Here is a 27,791-nt window from a genome sequence, read left to right as displayed (position 1 = left end):
TGGGATTTTGAGAATGTCATTAAGAAGCCCTAGTGGCACAGTGGTTAAGAGATAGGTCTGCTAACCAAAGGTCAGCAGTTTGAGTCCACCAATCATTCCTTGGAAATTCTTTGGGGCAGTTCTACTCTGTTCTATAGGGTCACTATGAGTCTGAATCAACTCGAAGGCGACAGGTTTTTTTTTTTTTTTTTTTTTAATGCCAATTAGTCTTCAGAAATATACTTTCTGAGCTTGAATCTAGATACCTGGATTCATTTAAGCTATTAAGCCAATTAAACTATACCTCCTTTTCACTGCCTATGTCTATTTTCCTATCTATTCCTCTCTGTTGATGGATTGGAAAACTGCTGCGTTTCCCTCGGATGAGTTATTGGGAATATTTTTATTCTGTTCACTTGAAGTTCTAGGCACCGCTTACGGAAACCATCCTGAGATTTAACCATTTATATTACTAATCGGCGCTGGGTTGGGGTTATTACTAATCACCCAGGTATTAATAAATACTCATGAGATTAAGTTGATACCATCTTCTTGGAGTGAATATCAGTTTATAAAGTTGATGAGTTTATTTTATGTCCCAAATAGCTTTTCATTTATTCTTGTTACTCTAGACATTTCTAAGGGATAGTGATTCTTTTTTAATGTTTTTGTTTTGTTGTTTTCTATTTCAAGTGTTATATTTGAAAAGAGTAGCTCATCATCAGGCAAGAATAAATATGGGCGCATGTTCTATGCAATATATTTTTAGTGGTTACACATCCAGTGACTTCTAGTTCTACAATAGTAAAAGGATAGGTGTGAGAAAGTACTTATTTTATCATGAAAGATCTTATAATTATTAACATGATCACCTTTTTTGAGCTATGTAAAGGCAAAAAATATACATATTATAGGCGTCTTACATTTTTTAATTCAATTTAATAACCTTTTCTCTTGTGAAGTTCAGCTCATTGTAGAGTATGTATTTTTGAACACGTATTTGTGCCAGAAACTGGGGAACCAGTGTGGATAAGATGTTTTCTATCCTCTTGTAGCAGAAGATCTCGTGGGGGCATAGGAGAAAGGCACAGGAATAGATTTTTAAGTCATAATCTGTTAAGGAAAATGATGGAGGTGGGTCCAAGGGGCTATGAGGAAAGTCAGGACTAGGTGCCAGCCCCAGGGAAAGGCTTTCTCTCTCTCTGTCAGCTCTGGGGGAAAGTCCTTGTCATCATTCTTCCCTAGTTGAGGAGCTTCTCAGTACAGGGAGCCCAGGTCCAAAGGAAGAGCTATTCTTCTGGCTTTTGTTTCTTGGCGGCATGAGGTCCCCATGTCTCTTTGCTCACATTTCTTTCTTATATCTCAGAAGATATTGACTCAAGACACTACTTAATCTTGTACATTGAGTCCTGTCTCATTAACATAACTGCCTCTAATCCTGCTTCATTTTTGCTAGATGAAAACCCCAGGTTTTGCTCTGCCTGTCTTGTTACAGCCAATAAACAAGAGGCCAAGGTGGGAGATCAGAAAGATGCCTTTACCTTGTGCAAGGAAAGGAGCAATCAGGGCTGCTGCCTCCCATACTGCTCACAGGCAGGTTAGGGAGGTGGGCTTTTACAGAAACTAGACAAGGAAATGCAAATTATCATGAATATTCAGGACTGACCTTCACACAGGCTTGGGGATGACTATGCATTTTCTTTAGACAAGAGTTTGGTCCCCCAGGATGAAGGAAGGGATGATTATTTCTTCATTAGGATGTTAAGTTTCCACCCAGAAGCAGGTAGAGGCCATCTATGGCCCTTTCTGTGGTTATCTTGTCAAGGACAATTTCAGATGAAAGGGCAGCTTATTCTGCTTGTTGTAGGAGGATAAGTCAGAGCAGGTGTCTCTTAGAAGGGTTGGACTGAGTCTGCCTGCCTCATTATTAACATCATAGAGGTAGGATTTACAACACAAGGGAAAATCATATCAGATGACAAAATGGTGGACATTCACACAATACTGGGAATGATGGCCTAGCCAAGCTGACACACATTTTGGAGGGACACAATTCAATCCATGACACCTGTGTTTATAGTCCCATTTGAGAGTGGGTTTTCTTTGTTATGTGAAAAGACCTTAACAGTGTAGGGTGTGTTTTAAGCTAATAGCCTTTGAGATAAAAAAAGAGAGCAGATTAGACACAGGGAAGCAAGCACAGATGGGAGAAGATAGATGCCATGCCACATAAAGATCAACAAGGAGCCTAGGAACAGAAGCTGAAAAGAGACAAAGACCTTCCTCCAGAGCTGACACAGAGAGCAAGCTTTCCTCTGGAACTGGAACCCTTAATTCAGACTTCTAGCCTCCTGAACTGTAAGAAAATAGATTTCTGTTTGTTGAAACCACTCACTTGTGGTATTTCTACTAAGGCACTTACTTACTTAATTCTCATAACTATCTTGTTGTTAGTTGCCGTCGAGTCGGTTCCAACTCATAGCGACCCTAGGCACAACAGAACGAAACACTGCCCGGTCCTGCGCCATCCTTACAATCGTTGTAATGCTTGACCCCATTGTTACAGCCACTGTGTCAATCCACCTCATTGAGGGTCTTCCTCTTTTCCACTGACCCTGTAGTTTGCCAAGCATGATGTCCTTCTCCAGGGACTGATCCCTCCTGACAACATGTCCAAAGTAGGTAAGACACAGTCTCACCATCCTTGCTTCTAAGGAGCATTCTGGTTGTACTTCTTCCAAGACAGATTTATTCCTTCTTCTGGCAGTCCATGGTGTATTCAATATTCTTCGCCAACACCAGAATTCAAAGGCATCAATTCTTCTTCAGCCTGCCTTATTCATTGTCCAGCTTTCACATGCATATGATGCAATTGAAAATACCATGGCTTGGGTCAGGTGCACCTTAGTCTTCAGGGTGACATCTTTGATCTTCAATGCTTTAAAGAGGTCCTTTGCAGCAGATTTACCCAATGCAATGCGTCTTTTGATTTCTTGACTGCTGCTCCCATGGGTGTTGATTGTGGATCCAAGTAAAATGAAATCCTTGACAACTTCAGTCTTTTCTCCGTTTATCATGATGTTGTTCATTGGTCTAGTCGTGATGATTTTTGTTTTCTTCATGTTGAGGTGCAATCCATACTGAAGACTGCAGTCTTTGATCTTCATTAGTAAGTGCTTCGAGTCCTCTTCACTTTCAGCAAGCAAGGTTGTGTCATCTGCATAATGCAGGTTGTTAATGAGTCTACCTCCAAACCTGAAGCCCCATTCTTCTTCATATAGTCCAACTTCTAGGATTATTTGCTCATCATAGAGATTGAATAGGTATGGTGAAAGAATACAGCCCTGGCGCACACTTTTCCTGACTTTAAACCAATTATTATCCCCTTGTTCTGTCTGAACAACTGCCTGATGATCTTTGTAATGGTTCTTCAAGAGCACAATTAAGTGTTCTGGGATTCCCATTCTTCGCAATGTTATCCATAATTTGTTATGATCCACACAGTCGAATGCCTTTGCATAGTCAATAAAACAGAGGTAAACATCCTTCTGGTATTCTCTGCTTTCAGCCAGGATCCATCTGACATCAGCAGTGATATCCCTGGTTCCACACCCTCTTCTGAAACCGGCCTGAATTTCTGACATTTCCCTGTCGATATACTGCTGCAGCCATTTTTGAATGATCTTCAGTAAAATTTTGCTTGCATGTGATATTAATGATATTGTTCTATAATTTCCACATTTGGTTGAATCACCTTTCTTGGGAATAGGCATAAACATGGATCTCTTCCAGTCTGTTGGCCAGGAAGCTGTCTTCCATATTTCCCCTATGTATCTGTCAGTTTGTCATACCTTGGGGGCTTGCATGTTGCTGTGATACTGGAAGCTATGCCACCAGTATTCAGATAACAGCAAGGTCACCCATGGAGGACAGGTTTCAGCTGAGCTTCCAGGCTAAGACAGACTAGGAAGAAGGACCTGGCAGTCTACTTCTGAAAAGCATTAGCCAGTGTAAACCTTATGAATAGCAGCAGAACATTGTCTGATACAGTGCTGGAAGATGAGCACCCCAGGTTGGAAGGCACTCAAAAGATGACTGGGGAAGAGCTGGCTCCTCAAAGTAGAGTCAACCTTAATGAAGTGGATGGAGTAAAACTTTCGGGACCTTCATTTGCTGATGTGGCATGACTCAAAATCAGAAGAAACAGCTGCAAACATGCATTAATAATCAGAACCTGGAATGTGCAAAGTATGAATCTAGGAAAATTGGAAATCGTCAAAAATGAAATGGAACGCATAAACATCAATATTCTAGGCATTAGTGAGCTGAAATGGACTGGTATTGGCCGTTTTGAATCAGACAATCATATAGTCTACTATGCTGGCAATGAACAACTTGAAGAGGAAAGGTGTTGCATTCATGGTCAAAAAGAACATTTCAAGATGTACCCTGAAGTACAGTGTTGTCAGTGATAGGATAATATCCACAGCCTACAAGGTATAGGGGTTAGGATTTACAATACATATTCTTTTTTGAGAAAGAATTCAATTCATGACAGAACACTTACAGAAATGTTGAAAGAGCTGGAGAAATAAAATCTAGGCTGACGTTACAAGAGCAATTCTCAGAACCACACTACAGAATTGACCTAGTAAGGAGCTCTATTGCCATTGAATTAAATTGCATGATGTGATGTCCTTACCATGATGAGGTGCTGCCATAGACATCACTGACCCCAGAAACACACTGCCTTTATGCTGCCAGTAAAGTGCATGCCCCATGATCTTCTTGTTTTCTTATTAGCTATCTTCTGAATCCCAGGCTGGTGCAACTGTGTCTGATTGCTGGAATCTAATCTCAAATTCCGTACCCTATCAGAAAGGGAGTCTGAGTTTTTTTTTTTTTTCTTCCATATTCCATGTTGTGAAGTCAAGGTTCACAGTTCAGAGAAATAATGAAATATGCTGGAAATGTTCAACAGATTTGGGGCAGTAATGAAGGACAGACATTCACCACACTCTTTGAATGAACAAAACCATTTCCGGGTTTGCACCCAGAGAAATTCTTAAAAATGTACATAAATAAACAAAGCAAAAATGTCCATTGCTACACTATTAAAATTTCAAAAACTGAAAACATTCTAGGTGTCCATCAATAAGGAAATAAATAAACAAAATATTGATAAATTCAAAAATAAAATTCTATAATGTGGTTGAAAAGATGAATTAGATTTCTAGATATCAAAATGGATATATTTCAAAATCATAATGTTGAGGAAAAAGAAGATGTTCAAATTGATATGTAAACAAATAAACTGTTCAAATAAAAAAAGAAACCACCCAACCAAAATGGTAGTGTTTGTGCCATGTATATATCTTTATGTGTGTGTGGAAAGTGTATGTATATACATACATACATATATAAAAAAAAAATACGTATATACCTATACAGTTTATGTATAGCTAAATGGATGGATGGGTGGATAGACGATAGATACATCTATAACTAGTAAATGGGTGCCCAATCATTAGCATTTTCTTTGAAGCTGAAGGGCTAATGATGGAGAATGCGGATGTGATGCTGGGAAGGCTGTAGAGGACTTTGCCTTTATTTGTAAGCTTAATTTTCTTTACAAATGACTGACAGATCACACTAAAAGTTAGCATTTACTAATTGGGGGGTAAAAATTTTGGATATAGTGTAGATTATTTGTATTTTTCTGTATTTTTAAATTGGTGGAGGATCTTCAAGAGGGAGAACAGAAGCACAAAGAGCTTCTTGAGGCCCAGGTTTAGAACTCACACAACATTGCTTCCACTATTGTTTATTGGTTAAACCAAGTCACAGGGTCAGCCTGAGTTCAAGGGGCATAGACATAGACTGTGTCTTTTGTTGTTTAACAGAACTGCAAAGATTTATGGCTATTTTTAAAATCTACATATTATTACCTTTCTAGGGACATAATGTTGCTTTCTCACACTGAAACATTTTCATAAAATATGCAAGAGTGTGTCAAGCAGATGGACAATTAATATATTTCATTTTTATATAGCCTTTCTGGTTTTCTGTCATCAAAAGAATACTCAAAACACATTCTTAAAAATTATTAAATTTATTTTTAAAAATAGATTTAAAAATAAAATCAGAAACACGTTACACCGTGGTTTATGCAAAAGCTGTGTCTATCATAGTGTAGTGACTGAAAAAGAGGTTGCTTTAACATATATCTGCAATCTGAGTTTAGTGACATTTATGCTGTGCTAGCCTCCCATTGGAGACATTGTTATTTCAAAGAATCTTCAAGCATAAAGGTTATAAAAGGCAAAATAATGAATTTGTTTGTAAAATGAGATGTTAACATCATTTAAACCTGGATTAATGAACAAAAAATAATTAACTCACCAAAAGAGAAATATTATGGCTAGTTTGCTAAATAAAATTAGGAAAATACACTTTTTTTCACCAATAAGTAGAAAATTGAGAATTTTCTTATGTGTTTTAAAATCCTTCTTGATATTAAAGAGTCTATCACACCCCAAGCATGTTATATCTAGGCTTACACAGATGCAGATATACAAGTAGTATGCATTGTTTAATTTAATATTTCTAAATATTTCCCAGCTGTCATAGGAAACTTCTGTGGATACAGAACTAATTGTGAACACCTCTGGAACCATGAATTGAAGCAGGAAGAGAAGCAAGGAAATGAATTCTCAGCACTTCTGGAAATGATTCTGGGTTATGTAAAAGATTATCGCATCATGCTATCTGAAAGGAAGGATTTTGCAATTTAATTAAGTTAGCTTTTCTCTTACCTAATCTCATATGCTGTTCAAATTCTCCTGATACGCCTAAGCAGTATCTATGTCCTCTGCCTTATCAGCAGCATAACACACAAATCTTTTTTTTATTGTGCTTTAAGTGAAAGTTTACAAATCAAGTCAGTCTCTCATACAAAAATTTATATGCACCTTTATACTCCTAATTGCTCTCCCTCTAATGAGACAGCCCACTCCTTCCCTCCACTCCCTCTTTTCATGTCCATTCCTCCAGCTTCTGACCCCCTCTGCCCTCTCATCTCCCCTCCAGATAGGAGATGTCAACGCAGTTTACTTGATCCAAGAAGCTCATTCTTCACCAGCATCTTTTTCTATCCCATTGTCCAGTTCAATCCATGTCTGAAGAGTTGGCTTTGGGAATGGTTCTTGTCTTGGGCTAACAGAAGGTCTGGGGGCCATGACCACCAAGGTCCTTCTAGTCTCAGTCAGACCATTAAGTCTGGCTTTTTTATGAGAATTTGGGGTCTGCATCCCACTGCTCTCCTGCTCCCTCAGGGGTTGTCTGTTGTGTTCCTGGTCAGGGTAGTCAACGGTTGTAGCCAGGCACTGTCTAGTTTGTCTGGTCTCAGGCTGATGTAGTCTGTGGTTTATGTGGCCTTTTCTGACTCCTGGGCTCATAATTACCTTGTGTCCTTGGTGTTCTTCATTTTTCTTTGGTCCAGGTGGGTTGAGAACAATTGATGCATCTTAGATGGCTGCTTGCTAGCATTTAAGAACCTAGATGCCACTCTCCAAAGTAGGATGCAGAATATTTTCTTAACGGATTTTATTATGCCAATTGACTTAGATGTCCCCTGAAACCATGGTCCCCAAAGCTCTGCCCCTGCTACGCTGGCCTTCAAAGCATTCAGTTTATTCAGGAAACTTCTTTGCTTTTGGTTTAGCCCAGTTGTGCTGACCTCTCCTGTATTGAACACACAAATCTTCACAGCATTCAGGTACAGTGGACTTTGATTTTGAAGACAGGGAATGAGATGTGGATAAGTATTTTTCTGAGTCCTGAGTGATGTTTAGGGCTATAGGTTGTTCAGAGTCAGTGCTGAACTCCAGAACCTGATAGTCAAAGATACCATGTGTTCTTTCATGCATGAATTTTTTTTTTTTTTTTTTTTTTGCTTTTCCTTGTTGTACGTTGGGTCCTCTAAAGTGTGGGGCTCAGTGGAAAATTCTTCTTGCTCAGTCTAAGGGTGCTACTGATCAACTCCTTATTACAATGTAAACTGCTTGAGAGGTGACAATTTTATCTCTCTTGCATCGCCAGCACCTAGTTAAGTACTTTGAACATAGGTGATTCTTAAATATTAGTTGAGTACATGAATGATTGAGTGAATAGATAAATCATCTGAAATAACTTAGTACTGATGATTTTAACCATTTTTGTTAGGTTGAAAACTTCAAACCAGGTTATGTGCCCAGGAGCTCCATTGGTTATCTGTGTGGTAGTGCACCTAGAAGGGAAGCATCATTCCAGTCTTTTGGAAGTGGCTTCAATAGCTGGTGCCCATATGAATAGGCCTTCATTTTATAGGGTATTCGTTGGAGGGAGCATTTGAGAAGAGACGTTGAGGAAACCAAACACTAATATTTGTTCACAAACCTGAAAAACTATTTAAACTCCGAATTTCTTTTTGACTGATAGCTGGTTCATAGTTTTACTCATTTAGTCATATTAGATGTTTTCTAAATATGAATAGAGAATATTACTATACGCTTCCTCAGATTTTGTGGCTAAATGAATCATGAAAAATCTTATTTATATGTACATGGAAAATCTGAGTCTGGGAGTAATAACATACATCAAGCATCAAATCTTGTAATCAGACATCTGTTCTGTCCAATTATAATTGGAAGGTGGCTTTTCACTTAAACCTTATGATTTATTATGTGGAATACAACTTTGGGACAACCCGTGTACCTTGGAATTGGTTCAAAAGTTGGAATTTAAAGGTATCATGGAAAAATCCCCATAGTGATTCCACACTGTCTTCACAAAGCTCATACCTCTTTTTCCATGCAAAGAGTTCTAGAACTTTGACTGATGTGGTAAAGAGATGGTTGAACCCTTTTAAGAGATTAATATTGTAAAATTTCATTGATTTGCCAAGATGATGGTAGTATGAGTTGGAGACTGTCAAATATGTGGCCTATGTGATGACCCAATCAAATCTGGGTTTTTAAATGAAAAGTCTGGCAAAAAGATGGAAAATAGGTTGAGATGGGAGTTGGGATAGAGGTAAAACAGGTTGTCCACCAATCCAATCCATTGACAGTAGATGAAGGAATGGAGTGGCAGTAGTAGAGAAGAAAGAATAAATATGTAAGATATTAAAATGGCATGATGGGCATATCTTGGTTATTAATTGGATATGGAAAGACTAAGAGAAGATTTAAATGTAACTCCTAGATATCTTTGGTGTGCCTAAATCTGCAGTTCCCCAGCTATGAATAACAAAATTGGCTTCCGCTTTGTGCCCTGGGTTGTAGCGGTAAATTCATGGGATCCTGCATAGTGTTTTAAAATTTTGAGGGAAACACAGTGATACCTGTAGGACACTGTAAATTATCAGCTTGAAGTAGTTCATAATTTCGATCTTAGATTGTTCTATATTTCTTTCGTGATGTCATGGCCTTGCAAAGCTGGGTTTTCAGTGGTTGTTGTGTTAAAAATCAAGTATCACTTAAAAGTCAGTGTAGAACAAGCAATGAGGGTGGAATTGTATACTCTAACTCCAAGATTTGAGAAGCTGTGCAGAGCCCAATTGATATGCATGTATTATTAGCAAATGATTATGGCTATTGAAGCATGAAATAAAAATACTGTATTCTAAATTTATTTCTATAATTTTTTCAAGTGCTTATTAAAATTTTAGGACCTAAACATCTTTTAATTTGTTTGGACCAAACTACTGAATAAATGGAACTGTTAAGTATTTCATTTGGCTTAGGTTTGCTGACATTAAAAAAAAAAAAAAAAAACCGAGACACTAAAGATATCACAAACCGAGACAGTTTGGGAGCCTGTGGCTTAGATGATCTCAGGAGGGTGTCAAAGGAGGTGGTGGAAAATGACATGTGCAGATGGTGAGAATGTAGGGTGGTTCATGTAATGAAGTGGCCAGAACTTGTGATGGCTAGTGAGGGGAGACATAGAAGTGGTAATCAGGGGAAGAAAACAGATTATTATGGGGATGGAGGTAATGATAATGACAAATACCCACTACTATTTACTGAGTACTTAGTACCACTTGCTCCTGAGTTGATTTTGACTCATGGCAACCCCGTTTGTCAGAATAGAACTGTACTCCATGGGGTTTTCAGTGGTTGAATTTCCAGAAGTAGATCATCAGGTCTTTCTTCCAAGTGTCTCTGGGTGAACTCAAACCTTTAACCTTTCAGTAGTAGCTAAGTGTGTTAACCATCTCTACCACCCAGGGACTCATATTGAATGTTTACCCTGTGCCAGTCACAACAATGAGTGCTTAATAGGTATTATCAGTTTCAATCCTGACCACAGCCTGAAAGTACTATTATTATCTACCTATTTTATAGATGTAGAGCCGAAGGTTAGAAAGATGTAGGAACTTAGTGAAACTCACACAGCTAGTAAGTGATGGAGGCAAGCTTCTAACCCAGATAATCTGAGTTCTAAGCCTAAACTCACAGAGGATGATACAGATTCACATTTTGGAAAGAGCCAAAGTGCATGTTTGCTTGGTGAAGACAATGCAATTAGGCTTTTTGGTAGTTCTCAGGTGGCTATGCCCAGGCACTGGACATCAACAAAACCCACATTGTCATGACCAGTAGAAAACCAGCAACGTGAATTCTTACTAAACTACCATTCTTTTTATATTTCAAATATCTAGAAACAAGATTTAATCCTAGAGTTTAGAGTGAAGCCAAACTTCCAGATAAAATGGAAACAAGAGTCCAGAAAATCTTGATACCAGGCTAAAATTCACAGATCTAAAGAGATTGCAATGTCTCTTGAACAAGAGCCCAGAATTTAGAGTTAGAGAGACTCTTGCTTTGTATGCCAGTTCTGCCCCTAATAAGCTACATGATCTTGGGAAAAGTCACATGTTTTCTTTAAACCTTAATTTTCTTCTGTTTTCAGGTGGTTGCTAATATCTTCTCCTGCACATGACAACAGCATTCTTGTAGGTCCCTGGGTGGCACAAACGGTTAAAACGCTTGACTACTAGCCAAAAGTTTGGTGGTTGGAACCCACCCAGCGGTGCCTCTGAAGACAGACCTAGAGATCTGTTTCCAAAAGATCAGTCTTCAAAATCCTATGGAGCAGTTCTACTCTGCACACAGGGGGCCGTCATGAGTCAGAAACAATCAGACGGCTAAGAACAATAACAACGTTCTGGTACCAAATGTGAAATTATACATGTAAATCATTTAGCATGGTGCTTAATCCATAGTAAGCCCTCAAAAATATTTAGATAAAAAATGTCTGCCTTGGAGCCTAAGCTAATAGTCTTTATAAGAATATCTAGATTCCAGCTGTAACTACAGTTACTCTTTGGTTTGGAGTGCTTGTTTAAAGAAGCATGTTTATACTATGTAATCTATTGTTGTAGATGGAAGGTTTATGTAGCATTGCTTGCACAGTAATGAGTTTGCTTAAACAACGCTGCGTGACTGCCATCCCTTTGGGACCCACAAGAAAATGAGCCTCTCATGAGTCAATCTCAGCAATGAAAAAATTTATAATAAAATTGGCTTCCGCTTTGTGCGCAGTTTATATTCACTTGTACAAGGTGAGCTGATACAGGATATTAGCATGAATTCTCACTCGGGGGTCCTCTTGAGACTTGTAAAAGAAAATGATCATTACTGTCAAGCCCCAATGGTGTCTTTTTTCATTCCATGCTGAAACTCCACTTTGACATTACAATGTTTTCTTACCCAAATTGTAACGATTGGCTTTGTATTACAGCGATCTATTCCTCTACAGATAATGGTAGTAAATTTTATAGAAACACGGTCTGGGACGAAAATTTCTCTTACCATCTGGGCAGTTAAGAATCTTTCCCTCCAGACATGCTCAAGGATAACCATGATGAGGCTGCAGGGTAAATGAGATAGGTAACAGTAATCAACTTACTTTGTGTGGTCCGCTTTGACCCAGGTGTTCACTGAAATTTGTGGTAAATCTGCAAAATAAAAAACATTTGAATTAATTACCATCTCAACATAATAATGGATTCAAGATGTTGACTATTTCCGCAAGGAGTTCCACTGAATTTTTGCATAAAAAAAAAGATTACTGCTTTGTGTACTAGTTAACTCCTCAACAATATTGTGGGGCCTGGGGTTCTATGGTGGAGTTGAGGTGGGAGACTAAACAGATTATACAGGATTGATTTTCTTTCTTACCTATTTCTAAATATGGGAAATTAACCCTTGGGAGTAAAATGAGACATGTAAGTAAATCTTTGCCACTGACTCATTTCATTCTGCAATAGCTCAGAATTAGGTTGATGATATACACAAGTCACCTATGTGGGAGGAAAGCCAATTTCCCCTGTGGATTATAGTTTTTAAAAAAAAAAAAAAAACTAATAAATGCCCCAATCTACTTGCCTTTCAAACTAACAAGCGGATCAAACAAAAAACAAAATTGAAAAAACAACTAGCAGACCAAGCTTACTAAGGCTTGGAGTGTATTTTGTTAGCCTTAACTGTGACAGGAAGGTGCTGATTTCTAGCTGTTGTTATACTACACATATGAGGATAAGTTCATAGATTTAACTTGGTACCTCTGTTTTATCCACGTGATTCCATGATTAATCAAAACTTAGCAGGAAATGAAAGGTCTCTAATTCTTAGGAAATGGCTTGTCCCAGCCTATCTTTCACTCTTTTTGTTTTTCAGAACCTACAACTTAGAATAAGTTTGAACCCCCAAAGTCATCATAGTCTTTTCTGTATCTAAATTGCTGTGGAAAAAAATAGGAGAAGATTGGTGGCTGACCACAATTACATTAATATAACCCAAACCCACTGCAGTCCAGTTGATTCCAACTCATAGCAACCCTACAGGACAGAACTGAACAGCACCATGGGATTTCCAAGGCTATAAATCTTTACTGAAGCAGACTCCACATCTTTTCCTTGCGGAGCAGCTGGTGGGTTCGAACCACAGACCTTTCAGTTAGCTGCCAAAAGCTTTAACCACTGCTCCACCAGGACTCCTTTACAGTAATATAGCATATCGAAAATTCCCAGTATATACGTGATATGGCTAAATTCGTTAGAACCAAATTTACTAATATGAGAGTTATTTCGCAAGAGTTACCTTTAACATAAAATGTATAAAGAATACATTATATCTGGAGATTCATGAAGCTACCACCCTGTACATGCCTAAGCAGTGTCTGATTTGACAAGCTCTACAGATCTGAACAGTTTGAAAGTGCCTAGATAGAAGAAAGACATGTGACTGATCCACTACTGAGACACTGCAACTTCCCTTAACTTTGAATTGCAAACTCTGTGTGAATTTTCATGGCATAAAATTAAATTGTGAGAGTTAACACTGGGAACCTGCATCCCTTCTGAATAGCTCTGCTTCATGCTGCCTCATGTTTTATGCAGATTATGTTTTTGCTAGAATTGCCATTGCCAGACTACATTAAATTTTAATGTACTTAGAGAAGAATTGGATTATAAAAATTGCTGTTAATATCATCATGTCTCTGCTAAAAATTTTTGAAAAAATTCCAACATTTTTAAAATAAACATGAGGAAGGGAAAGATGAATGCTAGTAGAAGATAAAATATGATTACTCTTTTAAGAGAGAAAATGATTGTTTTTAGCCTAAAGATAACACCATTTGATGCTTGGTGTCAAAATACAGACCAATCCTTCACAGTTGGATTCACAATAAAATTCACATTCATGAGCCAGTTTTTACTTCTCTTTAAAGGCCGGTTAGTCAGTTTAGGTTAGACCATTTTTCAGAAATAATTGTAACACCTGTAGAAATTTTCTGACTGAAGAAAATAATTACTTTAATTGCACAATAATTTATTATGAAATATACAATATGATTGTTGTTGTTAGGTGCCGTCAAGTCGGTTCTGACTCATGACGACTCTGTACAACAGAACGAAACACTGCCCAGTCCTGGTACCATTCTTAGAATCATTGTTATGCTTGAGCTCATTGTTGCAGCCACTGTATCAATCCACCTCGTTCAGGGTCTTCCTCTTTTCTGCTGACCCTGTACTTTGCCAAGCATGATGTCTTTCTCCAGGGACTGATCCTTCCTGACAACATGTCCAAAGTATGTAAGACACAGTCTCACCATCCTTGATTCTAAGGAGCATTCTGGTTGTACTTCTAAGACAGATATGTTCATTCTTTTGGCAGTCCCTGACATAGTCAATATTCTTCGCCAACACCACAATTCAAAGGCATCAATTCTTCGGTCTTCCTTATTCATTGTTCAGCTTTCACATGCATATGATGCGATTGAAAATACCATGCGTTGGGTCAGACGCACCTTAGTCTTCGAGGTGACATCTTTGCTCTTCAAGACTTTAAAGAGGTCCTTTGCAGCATATTTGCCCAATGCAATGCGTCTTTTGATATTGTGACTGCTGCTTCCATGACTGTTGACTGCAGATCCAAGTAAAATGAAATCCTTGACAACTTCAATCTTTTCTCCATTTATCCCGATGTTGCTCATTGTTCTCGCTGTGAGGATTTTTCTTTCCTTTATGTTGAGGTGCAATCCATACTGAAGGCTGTGGTCTTTGATCTTCATTAGTGTTTCAAGTCTTTTTCACTTTCAGCAAGCAAGGTTGTGTCATCTGCATAACCCAGGTTGTTAATGAGTCTTCCTCCAATCCTGATCCCCTGTTCTTCTTCATATAGTCCAGATTTTATATTATTTGCTCAGCATACAGATTGAATAGGTATGGTGAAAGACTACAACCCTGGCACACACCTTTCCTGACTTTAAACCAATCAGTATCCCCTTGTTCTGTCCAAACAACTGCCTCTTGATCTATGTAAAGGCTCCTCATGAGCACAATTAAGTGTTCTGGAATTCCCATTCTTCACAATGTTATCCATAGCTTGTTATGATCCACACAGTCGAATGTCTTTGCATAGTCAATAAAACAGAGGTAAACATCCTTCTGGTATTCTCTGCTTTCAGCCAGGATCCCTCCGATATCAGCAATGATATCTCTGGCTCCACGTCCTCTTCTGAAACCGGCCTGAATTTCTGGCAGTTCCCTGTCGATATACTGCTGCAGCCGTTTTTGAATGATCTTCAGCAAAATTTTGCTTGCATGTGATATTAATGATATTGTTCTATAATCTCCACATTTGGTTGGATCACCTTTCTTGGGAATAAGCATAAATATGGATCTCTTCCAGTCAATTGGCCAGGAAGCTGTCTTCCATATTTCTTGGCATAGACGAGTAAGCACCTCCAGTGTTGCATCTGTTTGTTGAAACATCTCAATTGATATTTGATCAATTCCTGGAGCCTTCTTTTTTGCCAATGCCTTCAGAGCCACTTAGACTTCTTCCTTCAGTATCATCGGTTCCTGATCATATGCCATGTCTTGAAATGGTTGAACAGCGACTAATTCTTTTTGGTGTAATGCCTCTGTATATTCCTTCAATCTTCTTTTGATGCTTCCTGTGTCATTTAATATTTTCCCCATAGAATCCTTCACTATTGCAACTCGAGGCTTAAATTTTTTCCAGTTCTTTCAGCTTGAGAAACGCTGAGAGTGTTCTTCCCTTTTGGTTTTCCATCTCCAGCTCTTTGCACATGTCATTATAATACTATGTCTTCTCAAACCACCCTTTGAAACCTTCTGTTCAGTTCTTTTACTTCATCAATTCTTCCTTTTGCTTTAGCTTCTCGATGTTCAAGAGCAAGTTTCAGAGTCTTCTCTGACATCCATCTTGGACTTTTCTTTCTTTCCTGTCTTTACAATGACCTCTTGCTTTCTTCATGTATGATATCCTTGATGTCATTCCACAACTCATCTGGTCTCTGGTCACTAGTGTTCAATGCGTCAAATCTATTCTTCAGATAGTCTCTAAATTAAGGTGGGATATACTCAAGGTCGTATTTTGGCTCTTATGAAGTTGCTCTGATTTCCTTCAGTTTCAGCTTGAACTTGCATATGAGCAATTGATGGTCTCTTCCACACCCAGCCCCTGGGCTTGTTCTGACTGATGATATTCAGCTTTTCCATCATCTCTTTCCTTAAATATAGTCAATTTGATTTCTGTGTGTTCCATCTGGTGAGATCCATGTGTATAGTCACCGTTTATGTTGGTGAAAGAAGGTATTTGCAATGAAGAAGTTGTTGGTCTTGTGAAATTCTAACATTCGATCCCCGGCATTATTTCTATCACCAAGGCCATATTTTCCAACTACTGATCCTTCTTCTTTGTTTCCAACTTTCGCATTCCAATCACCAGTAATTATCAATGCATCTTGATTGCATGTTCGATCAATTTCAGACTGTAGCAACTGATAAAAACCTTCTATTTCATCTTTGACCCTAGTGGTTGGTCCATAAATTTGAATAATAGTTGCATTAACTGCTTGTAGGCATATGAATATTATCCTATCACTGACAGGGTTGTATTTCAGGATAGATCTTGAAATGTTCTTTTGACAATGAATGCAACACCATTCCACTTCAAGTTGTCATTCCCAGCATAGTAGACTATATAATTGTCTGATTCTAAATGGCCAACACCAGTCCATTTCATCTCACTAATGCCTAGGATATTGGTGTTTATGCATTCCATTTCATTTTGAGGATTTCCGATTATTAATGGATGTTTGCAGCTGTTTCTTCTCATTTTAGCAAATGAAGGTCCCGAAAGCTTTACTCCATCCATGTCATTAAGGTCAACTCTACTTTAAGGAGGCAGCTATTCCCCAGTCATCTTTTGAGTGCCTTCCAACCTGGGGGGCTCATCTTCCAGCATTATATCAGACAATGTTCTGCTGCTGTTCATAAGGTTTTCACTGGCTAATGCTTTTCAGAAGTAGACTGCCAGGCCCTTCTTCCTAGTCTGTCTTAGTCTGGAAGCTCATCTGCATATGATTATGAAGAGGTAATAATGTTATACTCTCATGTATCCTGTTAACACTTTATATACTTTCTAAATTTGATTTAGGAGTTATTAGTGCCTTTAAATGTAATCAGATTTGAGAACCACATCTAAAAAACAAACAAACCCATTGCCATTTTGTTGATTCCAACTCAGCAACCCTATAGCGCAGAGTAGATCTGCCCCATAGGAATTCCAAGGCGCAGCTGGTGGATTCAAACTGCTGACCTTTTGGCTGGTAGCTGTAGCTGTTAACCCCTGTGCCACCATGGCTCAAATTCAGAAAACTCATCCTTAAGATTCTGTTCCTCTAGGACCACTCTCAGTTCCAAAATGTCTTAATGTCTTAGGGTTCTCTAGAGAAACATAACCAGTGAGATCTCTCTCTCTCTCTCCTTTGGTGTCATTGTCCTTAGGTGTTGTTGAGTCGGTGTCCATTCATAGCAACCCTATGTACCACAAAACGAAACACTGCCCTGTCCTGTGCCATACTCACAATCCTTGTTATGCTTGAGCCTATTGTTGCAGCCACTGTGTCAATCCGTCTTCCCAAGATCTTTCTCTTTTCTGCTGACCCTGTACTTTATCAAGCATGATGTCCTTCTCTAAGAACTGATCTCTCCTGACAGCATGTCTAAAGTATATAAGATGCAGTCTTGCCATCCTTGCTTCTAAGAGGCATTCTGGTTGTACTTCTTCCAAGACAGATTTGCTTGTTCTTTGGCAGCCCATAGTATATTCAGTATTCTTTGCCAACACCAGAATTCAAAGGCATCAGTTCTTCTTCGATCTTCCTTATTCATTGTCCAGGTTTTGCGTGCATGTGATACAATTGAAAATACCATGGCTTAGGTCAAGCATACCTTAGTCTTCAAGGTAACATCTTTGTTTTTCAATACTTTAAAGAGGTCCGTTGCAGCAGATTTGTCCAATGCAATGTGTCTTTTGCTTTCTTGACTGCTGTTTCCATGAGTGTTGATTGTGGATCCAAGTAAAATGAAATCCTTGATAACTCCAATCCTTTCTCCATTTATCAATTTGTTGCTTATTGGTTCAGTTGTGATGATTTTTGTTTCCTTTATGTTGAGTGTAATCCATACTGAAAGCAATGGTCTTTGCTCTGCACCAGTAAGTGCTTCAAGTCCTCTTCACTTTCAGCAAGTGCGGTTGTGTCATCTGCATAATGCAGGTTATTAATGAGCCTTCCCCTGATCCTGATGCCCCATTCTTCTTCAGAGAGTCCAGTTTCTCAGATTATTTGCTCGGCATAGAGATTGAATAGGTATGGTGAAAGGATACAATCCTGACACACCTTTCCTGACTTTAAACCACTCAGTATCCCCTTGTTCTGTCCGAACAACTGCCTCTTGATCAATGTACAGGTTCCTGTTTAGCACAATTAAGTGTTATCCATAATTTGTTATGACCCATAAAGTTGAATGTCTTTGCATAGTCAATAAAACACAGGTAAACGTCCTTCTGGTATTCTCTGCTTCAGCCTGGATCCATCTGACATCAGCAATGGTATCCTTGGTTCCACATCCTCTTCTGAATCTAGCCTGAATTTCTGGCAGTTAACTGTCAATATACTGCTGTAGCCACTTTTGAATGATCTTCAGCAAAATTTTGCTTATGTGATATTAATGATATTGTTCGAAAATTTCCACATTCACTTGGATCACCTTTCTTGGGAATAGGCATAAATATGGATCTCTTCCAGTCAGTTGGCCAGGTAGCTGTCTTCCAAATTTCTTGGCATAGATAAGAGAGCACTTCCAGTGCTGCATCCATTTGTTGAAACATTTCAGTTGATATTCTGTCAATTCCTGGAGACTTGTTTTTTGCCAACGCCTTCAGTGCAGTTGGGACTTCTTCCTTCAGTACCATCAGTTCTTGATCATATGCTACTTCTTGAATTTTTTTGTTTGTTGTTGATATAATGACCAATTGGTTAACCAATGTTTTTTGGTATAATGATTCTGTATATTCCTTCCATCTTCTTTTGATGCTTACTGTGTCATTTAGTATTTTCCCCATAGAATCCTTCACTATTGCAACTTGAGGCCTGAATTTTTTCTTCAGTTCTTTCAGCTTGAGAAATGCTGAGTGTGTTTTTCCCTTTTGGTTTTTTGATCCCCAACTCTTTGCACATTTTGTTATAATACCTTGTCTTCTCGAGCCGTCCTTGGAAATCTTCTGTTCCTCTCTTCTACTTCATCACTTCTTTCTTTTGCTTTAGCTACTCAGTGTTGAAGAGCAAGTTTCAGAGTCTCGTCTGTTACCCATTTGGGCCTTTTCTTTCCTTTCTTTTTAATGGCCTCTTGCTTTCTTCAAGTATGATGTCCTTGATGTCATTCTGCAACTCATCTGGTCTTTGGTGATTAGCGTTCAATGCATCAAATCTATCCTTGAAGTGGTCTCTAAATTCAGGTGGGATATACTCACGGTCGTGCTGTGGCTCTTGTGGACTTGTTCTAATTTTCTTCAGTTTCAACTTAAACTTGCATATGAGCAATTGGTGGTCTGTTCTGCTATTGGCCCCTGGACTTATTCTCATGGATAATATTGAGCTTTTCCATCGTCATCTTCCTGCTGTATATCAGACAATGTTCTGCTGCTATTCATAAGGTTTTTACTCGCTAATTCTTTTCAGAAGTAGACTGCCAGGTCCTTCTTCCTAGTTTGTCTTAGTCTGAAAGCTCAGCTGAAACCTGTCTGCTGTGGGTGACCCTGCTGGTATCCGAATACCAGTGGCATAGCTCCCAGCTTCACAGCAACACATGAGCCCCCATGGTATGACAAACTCACATGTGGGGGTCTCTCTCTTTCTATACATATATATATACATGTAACCAAACCCATAGCTGTCAAGTGGATTCCAACTCAGAGAGACCTATATGACAGAGTAGAACTGCCCCTTAGGGTTTCCAAAGAGTACTGGTGGATTTGAACTGCCAACCTTTTGGTTAGCAGCCATAGCTCTTAACCACTGTGCTGCTAAATCTATCATCTATCTACTATCTATCTATCATCTATCTATCTATCTATCTATCTATCTATCTATCTATCTATCTATCTATCTATCATCTATCTATCTATCTATCTATCTATCTATCTATCTATCTATCTATCTATCTATCTATCATCTGTCTGTCTATCATCTATCTATCATCTATCTATCTATCTATCTAATCTATCATCTACCTATCAATCTATCATCTACCTATCTACCTATCATCTATCTATCTATCATCTATCTACCTACCTACCTACCTATCTATTATCTATCATCTATCAATCTCTCTCTCTATCTATCATCTGTCTATCTATCTATCATCTATCTTTCTGTCTGTCTATCATCTATCCATCTATCTCTCTATCATCTATCTATCTCTCTACCTACCTATCTATCTAACATCTGTCTATCCACCTATAAAGAGAGATTGATTTATTCCAAGCAATTAGCTCACTTGATTGTGGGGAGTTGGTAAATCCCAAATTCATGGGTCAGGTGAGGGGAAGAGTGATGTGAGAGTTCTGCTAAAAGTGTCTATTTATAGTCTGGAAGCAGTACACTCCCTAGGGAAAGTTCCTTTTTGTTGTTAAGCCCTTCAATGGTTTGGTTGAGGCCCAGACACTTTATGGAAGGTAATCTGCTTTCCTTAAGTCCAACTAATTTAGTCAGAGGTAAACTACTGCATAACAGCCGCTAGATTAGAGTTTGACCAAAAATGGGCACCATAGCCTAGCCAAGTTATCACATAAAATTAACCATTACAGATAGCATTAAATGATATAGGGTATAGGTAGAGAGGAGTGCTTGTTGAATAGGAATATAATGATACTGTTATTTGTAGATCTTGTTTATACTATATCATCTATCTCTCTAGAGAGGAACTAGGGTAACCATAAGTCTATGTTTGCACAGGGCAGTTCTAGTTTACACTGTTGTCCAAGGCACTGATTAATAACTGAAAAAGTGCATAGCGTATAATTCCAGAACACTTAATTTTGCTTGTGAGGAACTTGTACTTATACCAAGAGGCAGCCATTCAAACAGAACAGGGGGATACTGTGTGGTTTAAAGTCAGGAAAGATGTGAGTCAGGATTGTATCCTTTCACCATACCTATTCAATCTGTATGCTGAGCAAATAAGCTGAAAAGCTAGACTATAGAAAGAACAGGGCATCAGGATTGGAGGAAGGCTCATTAACAACTTGCATTATGCAGGTGACACAACCTTGCTTGCCAAAAGTGAAGAGGACTTGAAGTACTTATGATGAAAATCAAAGACCACAGCCTTCAGTATTAATTACACCTCATCATAAAGAAAATAGAAATTCTAACAACTGGACCAATTTGCAACATCATGATGAACAGCAAAAAGGTTAAAATTGTCAATGTTATCATTTTACTTGAATCAATAATCAATGCCCATGGAAGCAGCAGCAAAGAAATCCAGCAACTCATTGAATTGGGCAAATCTTTTGCAAAAGACCTGTTTAAAGTGTTAAAAGCAAAGATATCTACTTTAAGGGCTAAGGTGCACCTGACCCAAGCAATGGTGTCTTCAGCCACCTCATATGCATGTGAAAGACCAACAATGAATAAGAAAGACTGAAGACGAATTGATGCCTTTGAATTATGGTGTTGGTGAAGAATATTGGATATATCATGGACTGCCAAAAGAACAAACAAATCTGTTTTGGAAGAAGTACAGGCAGAATGCTCCTTAGAAGCAAGGGTGGTGAGAGTTTGTCTCCTGTACTTTGGACATGTTATCAGGAGGGACCCGTCCCTGGAAAAGGACATCATGCTTGGTAAAGTGAAGTGTCAGTGAAAAAGAGAAAGACCCTTAATGAGACGAATTGACACAGTGGCTGCAACGGTGAGCTCAGACACAGCTAAGATTGTGAGGATGGCACAGAACCGGGCAGTGTTTTGCTCTGTTGTACGTAGGGTCACATGGAGTCAGAACTGATTTGATGGAATATAACAGCAACAACAACAAAGTGCATGGTCACATTTGCTGTGATAAAGTGCTAAGCTAAAAAGAATAATTTTCTTTTATTCCTTGGAAATGTTTTCAATTCTCCTGCTCCCTCTTAAAATTCTCTGGAAGGCTGCTTCTAAATTAAACCATCTTTTTTCTTGTCCCCTATACCCAAGACCACCTCATTCTCCTGAAGTCAGCCAATTCACTCCTCTGATTCTCTAAAATCACTCAGTGAATATCTCTCTCAGATTCCTTACCATGTTCTATTATATTATTAAGCATATAATAATACCTTATTATGGGTTCATCTTCCTCAGTAGATTGTCACTTGCTCGAGTATAAGAACTGTATTATTTTTTAATTTCCTGGCACTTAGAACAGTGCCTGACACACAATAAGTGCTCAATGTATATATTTTTGGACTAAAATATAGGTTTACTGGCCTTATACATGGGTGTTGTGATTTTTTTGGTGGTCACAAAGCTAAGGGAAAGGTTAGGGAGGATGGTAAGATTTTTTCTCAGGTATTCTTGTTTGGTTCCTGTCAAAGAAAGATAATATAGACAAAGACTGAAGAATTTTGAAATTATCTGAAAAATTCTTAGGAGTCTGGATACTATGTTATAGATTTTCCTCTCTGACTGACTAGTTAGTTTGAATTGCTGTTTAATGTCTATGAATATCTATGAATCCTCTTTTTATCATCTGCAAAATGATTGTTACTTGAATCTACAGACATAAATAGATATGGCACTTTGCACTATAAAAAAAGTTAAGCAAATATTTGTTGGTGTTATTTTATTACAGCTATTAACATTTTACAAGGTTTCCAATAACATGCTTCCTTTGCAATGGCAATTTTCCTTAATCACTGTGGCTCTTTCACAACTCCCTAAGTTTAGAGATGAAGAAGTTAGCTGTGAAAAAAAAAAAGAGAGAGAGAATGAGAAAAATCTTAGTTAAAAATAACAGTCCAAATGAATGCACCTCCATACCTGATGAAATTAAATGGGCTTCTATAAAAAAAAATAATAATAAATATAGCGCTGATAATATATAGAGATACTTTTGAATTTTATAAAAACCTCGTAATTTTAAAGTTTTTTTTTTATTATAGCCCTCTCATTAAGAAAAAACTAAGTGCTTTAAAAGTGATACGAGTACTTTATGTTTTAAAAAAGTCAGATATAAGAAGGGCAAAAGAAAAGTTATCAAAAAATTGAAAATAGAAAAGGGAAATAAAACTATTCATCCAGAACTGTGGAATTCACAGTGTCCCCAGAGATAAGAATGACTGATACAATTACCCCAAAAGTCAAAGAGGAAAGGAAGCATTGATTTGAATATATTGCCAGTTTATTATATCTGATTTCAGCATTAAATTTTCACAATGCACTCAGCAGGGGGCTGAGAGACTTGAAGTAAATATTAAAAAACTCAAGAATAGTCTGAAGAAATTCAATATATTAAAGAAAAATGATGCTCAAGTAAATGTATACACATACACTTAACACACACATAACGCTCTATAGTAATATATCTTAGTGAGCTGAAAGTGGAAATTATCATTCATGTTATTTTCTCTATATATGGTATTTTTACGCAAATAATGTGCATCTTCTATGTTTGTTTGCCAATTGTGCCCACTCCCCTGAGGTATTTTTATAATTGCCATTATGCCAATTTTTTTTTACATGTTAGTGTAAAAAAATTAGCATAGTATGCTTATGAAAATACCTCTTAGGAGAAGGACTCGTTTGGCAAACCAACAAAGAAAGTATGCCTTAAGTGTGTAAAAATATAGTAAGTGCATTAAAGTCACAGTGATATAAAAATTCATTTTGAGTATTATATTTGACAATTGCTGAACAACTAAATACATATATATGTTATATGTATATATAAAGTACTCATATCATACCATGTTAAAAAGGAATAATATTGAAAAAAATGAAAATACATTCATCTAGTCACTGAAATCAACCCATTAAACTAGTGATACGTACACACACACACACATATATACATAATTATAACCATTTGTTACTTAAATTGGAAGAAGAAAAATGTGAGTAAAAGTAGGAATTGAGTTATATGGGCAAGTAAATACAATTAAAATAACTTTATTAAAACACAAAGCATATAAAATGTATATATTAGAAAAAAGGAAATAGATTTATATGTACAAACATGTGAGTCTATGAAATACTAAGTGGAAAAAGCCAAGAGCCAAGCCAAACATAACCTGTATATTTGTGCCTATATTCTTTATGTTTATGCACTAAGAGGATCCACTCAAAAGCAACTAACAACAATAACAACATCCTTCGATAAGCTGTTGGAACCAGGAATCAGGCTGTAGTCATATCTATAGAATCTAATTGAGGGATTGGCACTTAGATGATTCTCCATAACTATTTTAAGTGAATAATTGAGTGAATTAATATCTTTCAAGTTAACAACTCTCTCTGACCAAGATATTGGATAAATAAGCATCCAGAATAATTTTAGTCTAGCTATATAGTACATTTTGCAGGTAATTTGACAGTCTTTCTGTTTCCTCTTCCATAATAACATCAGTGGGTATTTTATGCTCTTTCTGATAACAATCATTAAATCAAAAATAAAATATGTTAATTGTGTTATATACACCAAGCTCTGTTATGTCTGTATTAGGCTCAAGAGATTGAATATCATTTTTGGTTGCAGGAAAGATATGAACTTATAGAATAATCAGAAATTAATGATATATGTATATAAACCCAACCCAGTGCCGTCGATATATACATGTATATTTACTGTGATACAAATAGTCATAAAATTTTGAAATGTATGTGATCAATTTTTAGAGAAGTTGTGAAGTTGGTGGGGTAGAAGAACTTGATCTTTGGGAAAGATCTGGCCTGATGAGAAGGAGAAAGAATAGCATTAACTGACAATGGGAGAACATGAACAAAGTCCTAACAATGGAAATGGTACTGGCATTGGGAAATATAAAGGGCTGCCTTTCTGAAAGGAATGTGTGGGGAGATAGGAATAATATAAGTGAAAGAGAGAAATTTGAGCCACATTCTGAAATGTCCTGAGTAAAACCCTTTAGTCTGAATTATTGTTAATAGATAGTCATAAATGGAAGTAGGATAAGAAAACTTGGGTTGAGTTTTATTTGTATTTACCAACTTACCTTGCTATCAGCTCCATTTTGTATGCCCCAACTCATTTTGGCCAAATGGCTTTCCCTACCTGTAACTGACAGCTATAAGAATCCCTACTTCATGAGATTGTGGTGAAGAACAAAAGAGGTCATTGCATGAAAGTATGTTATTATAATTTTTTTCTTTTTTCTCACTCTGCAGAGGAGATAACAGAAGTTCAAAGAGGTTAGTTAGCTTACTGGCAGAATACTTTTTATTCCTGAAACTGTGCCCCTCTTTGATACCCCATGCTACTCCCACTGCAGGTACTTGAACAGCAAAGTAAGGATGGATAGTTGATATTGAAGCAGCTTTGATATGGGAACTGAGAAACTGCCTATAGATTGTTGCAGAGATAGAAAATTGGCCCTCCCCAAAGGCAAGGTGCCTTCCCCATGAAACCTTTCTTGCTTCATCTGCTGGGAGACATAGCTTATGGCATTTTTTCACTTACTGTTTTGTTTTTGTTACAGATATCTAAGCATATAGCTTAATCAATCGTTATCTTCTCTGCTTGTAAAAGACACAGGGTTTTCACATTAGTCTAATATATTCTGGTGAGTGTATGTTTGTGCCTTATAGCCCCTATAAGAGTGTAAGTTCCTAGAAACAAGGACTATACATATTGTGTATTTTTACAATTTCTTGCAAATATCAGTAGTATTTAACATATTTGTTGAATTATTAAGAGATGTGGGAAACAAAGTAACATTGTATAATAGGCATTAAGTGTAGGAGCTTTAGAACCTGATAGATCTGAGTTCAAATCTTAGCTCTGTTACTTTGTAGCTCTTTGTCCTCAGAAAACTGTGGCTCTTAGAACCTTAATCTCCCCACTTGTAATATGAAAATGGTCATGATGATGGTGATCGTGGTGATGATGGATAATACTCTTGCAGTGCTTACTCTGTCCCAGTCACTAGGCTAAGTGCTTTTTGTATATAATTTTATTTAATATCCATAAAATTCCATTAGGTAAGTGCTACTATTACAAAAATTCTGCCTTGTTAGGTAGTCCCGATAGTGAAATGAATGATGGAGGGAAAGCTAACAAACAAGAGACATAAGATAGTAAGGAGTGATTCTTAGTTGCTGATGACAGTCTGCATTAGTATTGCGATAATATGAATGGAAAAGAAAAGATGAACTTGAGCTACATTTTAAGAAAGAATTGGTAAAACCTTTTGAGCTATTGAACACATGAGATAAAAAGTAGGATTTAATGACAATGTAAAAAGATCCATTTAAAAAAAAAATTTTATTGTGCTTTAGGTGAAAGTTATAGCTCAAGTTAGTTTCTCGTACAAAAACTTGTACACACGTTTTTATATGGCCCTAGTTGCTATCCTTGTAATGTAACAGCACACTCCCCCTTTCCACTCCGGATTTCCCATTTCCATTCACCCAGCATCTATCTGCCTTCTCATCTCACCTCCAGACAGGAGCTGCCCATTTAGTCTCATGTATCTACTTGAACTAAGGACATTCTTCATGAGTATCATTTTACGTCTTGCAGTCCAGTCTAATCTTTGTCTGAAGAGTTGGCTTTGGGGATGGATTTAGTTCTGGGGTTACAGAGAATCTGGGGGCTATGTCTTCTGAGGTTCCTCCAGTCTCTGTTAGACCATTAAGTCAGGTCTTTTTATGTGAATTTGAATTATGGACTCTCTGTTATGTTCCCTGTCAGGGTGGAAAAGACTCATATTTATACATAAGATTAATAAATTACTTTTATTGCCCCTCCATCAATGCAAACTTATTCTGATCATCAATTAATTAAAGAGCTTTTATACTGGAGACTTAGTAAACAATTTTTAAGGGTTGTTTACCATGACACACCAACTCATTTAATGCCATGGGCAATAATCATAGCTGCTGATCCAGAGCTAAAGGTTGGCGTCTAGGTGTGCCTCTTTTTATCAACACATAAATTCAAACATCTACTGAGCATTGGACAAACAGCACTTCTCTACTGAAAATATTAAACATACTAACAAGAATTTTGATATAGATAATTTGGACATAAAATACGTAACTAAATATTATCTTCTAAATTTTTACCTGTCCATAATTTGCCCATCAGCACTCAAGTTTTACCACCACTGAAAAATGCTACTCTACCAGATGTCATTATAAGAGTCAGTTAGCGGAGCCATTGTGGGGTCTGCATGGCTCCTGGCTGCCTGATTATTCCAAAACTGTCTTAAAATTATTTTCTCCCAAGAATGATGTGGTCCTGAAGACCTGACTGCCATGTAATGAAAATGACTTAGATTCAACACTGCCACCAAATTGAAATTTGTTGTGGAAAAAGTGCTTCAACTGTAATTTAGCTGACTCTTAGTGTTGTTCTAAATAAAGTACTGAAACTTTCTCTTAAATCATAATAATATGCCAGCCATTCTCAGCAGATTTTACTGAGGTGAATTTCTAAACATCTTGGTAATGTAAAACTGGAAGACTAAATTCTGGAGTCCAAAATAAGTATTAAATAGTAAAACAGTTTTGAATATGTATGGAAAAGAATAAAGTTTTGAATGGGGGGAAAGGGTTGCTAAAATATTTCATATTTCTTGTATTATTTTATTTTAAAATATATATCCCAAGTTAATATATTTTAAAATATATATCCCAAGTTAATATATTTTAAAATATTTGCTGCATTAAAA

This window comes from Elephas maximus, chromosome 1 (assembly GCF_024166365.1).
Source record: "Elephas maximus indicus isolate mEleMax1 chromosome 1, mEleMax1 primary haplotype, whole genome shotgun sequence".
Lineage (NCBI taxonomy): Eukaryota > Metazoa > Chordata > Mammalia > Proboscidea > Elephantidae > Elephas > Elephas maximus.
This window is presented reverse-complemented; position numbering follows the sequence as displayed.